This window comes from Caretta caretta, chromosome 3 (genome assembly GCF_965140235.1).
Source record: "Caretta caretta isolate rCarCar2 chromosome 3, rCarCar1.hap1, whole genome shotgun sequence".
NCBI classification, from domain to species: Eukaryota; Metazoa; Chordata; order Testudines; family Cheloniidae; genus Caretta; species Caretta caretta.
Genome location: NC_134208.1, coordinates 206,746,525 through 206,753,246, shown reverse-complemented (window position 1 = coordinate 206,753,246; position 6,722 = coordinate 206,746,525).

Sequence of the window (6,722 nt, the reverse complement as noted above, 5' to 3'; positions counted from 1 at the left end):
TTATCAAGGCGGACCTGATCGTCATCTCATTTATACAGCATTTGCCATCGGTGAATGACAAAAACTAATGAAGATGTATCTGACAGCAGGCTGAGCTGAGACAGAATTTCGTTTCTCATCAGCAAGTGCTTTGCTTCTAATTCATCAGTCTATCTGAAACATGTTGAAATTAGCTTAATAATGAAAACACTTCATCTAAATGGACAAATGTTTACATTAAAATAACTACATGATAAATAGATGTTAAAGATTTTATGCCATCTTGAGTCTAAACAATAGAGTAAAAATATGTTCTAATATTCACTAAATCATTCCTATGAAAATTCAATATATGCTATTATACTCATAACTGAATGTTCCCCTATTTATGGTTTAACAAATGGTGTCAGATTGTTGTTGTTTTTAAATTTACTGTTAGGACAGCAATAATTTACTTCCATGAGATGGTAGTAAGGAGAGAAACAGAAGTAGATATTGATTAAAGTTTACGAGAATTGTTCACACGGTGTTTCTCAATAAACTATTAAAAAAAATAAAAACATACCTTAGAACCCTAACATTCCCAGATGTACAATTTTGCCACTATTGTAAATTAAAGAAGCATATGCTAACATATACTTTGCCCTAAGAACAAATTTGAAAGATGTATAAAAAATATCTATATTTGTCCAGACACTAAAGCACAAAGGACACACTGCAACTCACATAAATACATCAAAATTTCTTGACCAAGGCACTGGGTCCAAAAAGTTTAATATAATGACACAGTCTAGTTTAGAATTGTTCCTGATGAAATATAAAGGCAGACAGTCTCATTTCTCAATATTGTGGTTTCAATATATTTATTTATGAGAGAATATTTCATATTTGTGGTGCACATTTCCAAATGTTTACAATATGCCTAAACATGATTCCAATATGCATTTGTATCTGGAACAAAATATTCTCTAATTCAGTGGGTTTCAACATTTTTCATTTGTGGACCCCTCAAAAATTTCACATGGAGGTGCAGACCCCTTTGGAAATCTAAGGCATAGTCTGCAGACCCCCAGGGGCCCACTGACCACAGGTTGAAAACCACTGCTAGAATCATAAGAGATTAAAAGTACTTTTTTATTATAATAGACAAATGAATGTTTCTTTAAAGCAGAATTTTGCCAGAACTGTGAAACTACCTTTTTACAAAGTATTTTTTAAATAAATCATTGATGCCTGAATAACAAACACAGCTGTTAAAAGATCCTTCTCCATTACTGTGATTTTTTCTTCCTCTGTAATAAACATATTGATAGCCTACACTGCTGTCTCCTCAAGCAAAACAAATTTTTAATACCTAAGTAACATCAATTTCAGCAAGTGAGAGAAAGAAGCAATTCTAAGTGATTAACAGTTAACATACAGTGACATCAAAAATCACAGTAATTCCCAGAAAAGTTTCATGAGATTAAAAAAATAAATAAAAATGAAAAGATGAGCCCAAAATCATGATGGGATTACTAAAAATCAGATCAGTGAATCGCTTTTAGTGCAGTGGTTACTGAAGTTGACACAAAGTTAAGAATACTGACTCTTGTTTTGACATTGGTATAAAACCTGGAGGATTCTTATTGTTTTTAGAGTATCAGTTCTAGACAATTTTTGTTTGATCAGTCTGGTCAAGACATACTTTACCAGCTTTCAGTCCTCATATTTTAAGGACATCTGCAATCCAAAACTGAAACACAAGGAAGACAGGTTGACATTGTTTTTCAAGATTAGCCCAAAGTACCTACATCCTGAGATTGTTAAAGGAAGAAAACCTGGTTTAAAGCCGTGGCAGCAAATTGCTATTCCAGTGCTGGATTAAATGTAAAAGCTCTTCACAGAACTGAAGATGAATCCTATATATTAGAAGAAAAACTAGAAAAGTACTTGTTCAAGAGCTAAAGGCACAAGTGGAAAGTTGACTTCAAAGATTTTTTTAATAGTCTGCTAAGTTTATAAAATCAGTCAAGATGTAGAGAGAAGATTGCATTACCTTATTCCCACTACACATAGGAGCATAATGCTAACACCGGGATTATTTTGGCTGAGTAATAGAATTAGACAAGTCTGCAACAATGAATACAGTCCATTAAATGAAATGACTGCAACGACTTTCCCTCACCCGCCCGCAGAAAACAAAGTAGTATGTTTTCCATTTCACCGTCTTTCTTTGCACTCAGTGAGGACATTTTGTCCCACCTATATTTCTCTCTTATTTCCTATTTTAACTCTTTTGCACAAATATGCAAACGCATTCAACCCACCTTCGTAACAAGCATTTTCACTCGAACTATCCAAATGCTAAATACAATGGTCAGGATGTTAGTATTTTTCCTTAAATGTATACCTAACAGATCCTTGTGTTCTGATGGTCTCAATCTTTTCTATCTGGGGATAGATAGATAGATAGATAGATGATATTCCCCTCCCTCTGTTCCCCATCCCCATTCTTTATCTCTCCAGTCTATTTTAATAAATAACTATAGGCAGCTAAAGGATTTGTTCATTCCAGAGAGTCTCCCCTTCACATTTCTCAGAGGTTCGGCTCAAGGAGACACTGTGATAATAAGAGTGACTTGGGATCTCTACTTTACAATGTCATTGCGAGCTAGTTTTTAAAATGAAAAATATGTACATTATACCTAAAAGCATTACAAGGTTACGGTTTCCTCTCTAAGCATCTATAGTGTTGGTGGAAAGGCAGCTATGGTATACTGAAGACAAGCTACAGGGGGGAAAATAGGGAGAGAAAGCTTTTCTGAAATATACATTTTATTTTTTGTGAGTGATCATTATGTTCATTTGATTTGCAATTAGGATTAATCCTCAGCTACCACAATTATTTTTTCTTATGGCTTTTCCTAATTAACCTCTAATTTTCCTGCTAGCTCTTTTTTTTTTCTTTCTTTAATGCCAAGCACTTTACTATCTGACTTTAAGGCCAGACAACCATGACCAATGTTACGTTGGTCCTCAGAAATGTATTAAAGCAAACTCTCATGCACGGATACCCTATTCACTGTCCAAAAGCCTGATCCTAAGTTTCTAACCAAGCAGTATTTTTAGACTTGCCACTGAACTTGGATTTCCTATTACTTGCTGAAAACTATTATGCGTTGTACTATTGGCTGGAATCCAAAAAATAAAAATCACTACAGATTAATACACATCGTGCTGGTTTCATTAAAGAATTGAACTTTATCATTATATTTAGACCTTTCTAAAAACTATGGAAGATTAATCTTTAAAGTCCTATTCAAAATGGCACTTAGCTGAGAGTTAGATATGAACTGTAGCTATATCTTAATTTTAATATATGTCCTCTATTTTTGAGGAGCTCACAACAAATTACATTATTAAATGCCTGTTTGAGACTAGTTGCTCAACTGCTATTCCAGTGTTATCCTAGAATTTGTTAATAGCGGCTGTTTCAAATAAATTATTAAGCGATAATGAAAAAAAATGCCTGCTTTGAATTTATATATATTTCAGCAGAGAATAATGTTGTATTTAAAACAGTTACTGTGTGCCTTTTGATTTGGAGTTTAAAGTAAATAATATTTCTACATCTAAAACATACTCAAGACAAATGAAAAGCCTCTAGATGCTTTTGTATGGGATGCTGAAGAGCTCTACAAACTTAAAAGCACAACCTCAATTAAGCCCATCTTCATCTGGAAAAAAAATTAGCAACTGAAAGCTGAATATATTAGATAATGCACACTTGCAGAAGAGCATTCTCTTAGCAAAAAATTCTTGATAACCAACCTAAAGCCGGCCTAAGAGTTGCTCAATGCTAATTTTGTTTGAAACTGTTTAACCAACTATGAATAGATATCCATATTCAACAAAGACATAATTAATGGCAACCTTTTCTTCTGCTTAGAAGACATCATAACAAGCAGAAAAGTACAAAAAGATTTCTATAGTAACTAATTTAAGGACAAAGGGTTGACCTCTAGCATTTCATTAAATAAACTGAGTGAATAAAAGAAGACTGACAGTATTCATCCCTGTTCAATTCAAGCAGCCAATTTCAAAATGCAAATCATAATCTGCAGATGTTGGAGCCTGATATATTTTTTAAAAATAGCATTTGTTCAATTTAAGAACATCAGACATTTGAATTTTAAAGAAAAATCAAAACCAATTTTAGGCTTCAGTTTTAGGCCAAGAGCGAATTTATTCATGGTACAGAAAAGGTCTGTAGGTAAGCTGTTTGGTTTTTTCTCTCCGCCTTCAAATGTTTAAAACCATTCTTGTAAACCATTAATTTGATATATTATTTCCAAAACCTTTTCATGGAGACATTATATTAAAAATCAGATTATTCCTGATTATCACACCAACTAAGTGCCATCCTATTTATACCCTGGTATTTGCCGGATGATAAAAGCAACAATCGAATCCATGGACATCTACTTCAGAGATGCCGTCATAAACTTTGCATTACATTCACAGTGTACTTTATACACACCTACAATTAAATCGAATGCTACACCATTGGTAGGGAACACCAGTTAACCAAGCCAAAGAGAATCCTACATTGCCCCTGTCTAAAACCACTAGATTATTTTAAATATACTCCGGCCGGATAAAGTGGAGGCATACAGAGCACTTGATCTCAAGGGGAGGTAGCAAGCAGGCTGTATCGCTCTCTGTTAGGCTGTGTGCAGAGCAGAAGGTTGGGGGAAAGCTACTTGCCAAGGCTTTGCACTCTAAGTGCCACCGGAGGAGCTGTGGGGGAGGGGAGACTGTGAAAGAAAATATAAACGACATGAAATCAGGATGCAAAGAAGTAAGTGTTCAGGGGGTGGGGGGGAATTGCTTTTATTCGGAGGCAGATCCTGTCACTCTTCCTCCTGCAGACTGTTGGGACTACTTATGGAGGAAGATGCTTTTCCCAGGAGTGAGGGGATCAGAATCTGGCCCTTAGTGTTCTGAATGCTGGTGTTTCTATCTATCTATCATTGGTTTCAGAGTAACAGCCGTGTTAGTCTGTATTCGCAAAAAGAAAAGGAGGACTTGTGGCACCTTAGAGACTAACCAGTTTATTTGAGCATAAGCTTTCGTGAGCTACAGCTCACTTCATCGGATGCATACTGTGGAAACTAACCAATTTATTTGAGCATAAGCTTTCGTGAGCTACAGCTCACTTCATCGGATGCATACTGTGGAAAGTTTTTCCACAGTATGCATCCGATGAAGTGAGCTGTAGCTCACGAAAGCTTATGCTCAAATAAATTGGTTAGTCTCTACGGTGCCACAAGTACTCCTTTTCTTTTTGCTAGCTATCATTGTTACACTTCCCGGGGTAGGTAAGGAAGGATTTTGGCACCAGCATGAAAGTTGCTTTGCAGAAGTCTGCGGAAGGAATGAAGGGACTGCAGGTCCCTTCTTCAAAGTGCTGAGGCCAAGATCCCATTGGGACTTAGGAGCCTAAATACCTTTGAGGGTCTGGGCCTTAGTACCTCCTGGGAAGGGCTGAGTGTCCACCTGATTCAATGGGAGTTGAAGTTGCTTAACACCTGTGCGAACCCCGTGTTCTGCACTTACAGAAGGGATGGATCTGATGCTCGAATGGGTGTCTTCCATCTCTAACGTCTTTGCTGCTGCCTGGTAAACCCCACTGGAGGCTCTCCAGCAGGAGAGTAGCAATAAGGCATCGCTAAGTAAGAGAGGGAGGTTTAACAATGAACTCTGGATTCAAAATGGCCCAGTCCCCAAACCTGAGATAGGTGAGGTTTTGTGCAGGTTGCAGGAGTCTTTCCACATAGATCAGCTTGTAGGATCGGAGCCCAGAACAGCAGAAGCAAAGGATTTGGTTTCCAGGGGACTCCTCCTTCGCAAAGTGGCACCTAGGCCCAGATCCTGAAAGGTATTACGGCTTCTAACTGCCATGGAAATCAATTAAATGTAGGAGCCTACATCCCTGGAAGAATGTGGTCCTTCGACACCCTTGTGAGCTCCTATGCAGAAGAGAATAGGAGGAGGATGCAGAGAAAAGAACATCTTTATTGTTGACACCAAAACACAACTGCACACTTTAGATGATGACACCGCCGTTCCAAAGCAAGTTATTGTCTCTTTGGAGAATTTACAATTTGAGTGACATGGTCCACGATGCATACTGGAAAGAGAGAAAAACTTAAGATAAAAGATGTGTATTTATCCGTCCAAAGAAAAACAGCATCTCAAGGATCTTTTATTTTCTTGGGATTTGGGGACTGGAGAATGACATGAGAAGGGCATTTTTGATAGATGATGAGTGGTTTGCAATCTTTTTGGTAGGGATGACTAAGGTCCCAGTTCATCAAAACACTTAAATGTACACTTAACTTTAACACTGATTCAATGCGACTTAAGCAGCTACTGAGATGTGTTGCTAAATAAGGATGGTCTTAGGTATGCACTTAAAGTTAAGCACATGCTGAAATATTTTGCTGAATATGGTCTTAGTTTTAAAGAAGGCAAGTCAAATATATCTAGGATTTTCCCTTACATTAATACATTTTTAATACCAGCATTTTAAAGCTACAGGAGAGGTGCTTTCCACAGATATGGAGAAATTAAAAAAAAAATTAAGGTATAAAAATAAAACTAATAGAAAAAATGCCTCTTCTAAATATAAAAATCTAGAAATTGTTATGAAATGAAAAACTAACAGTAGAAAAAGTTTGTGGGTATTAAACCATAAG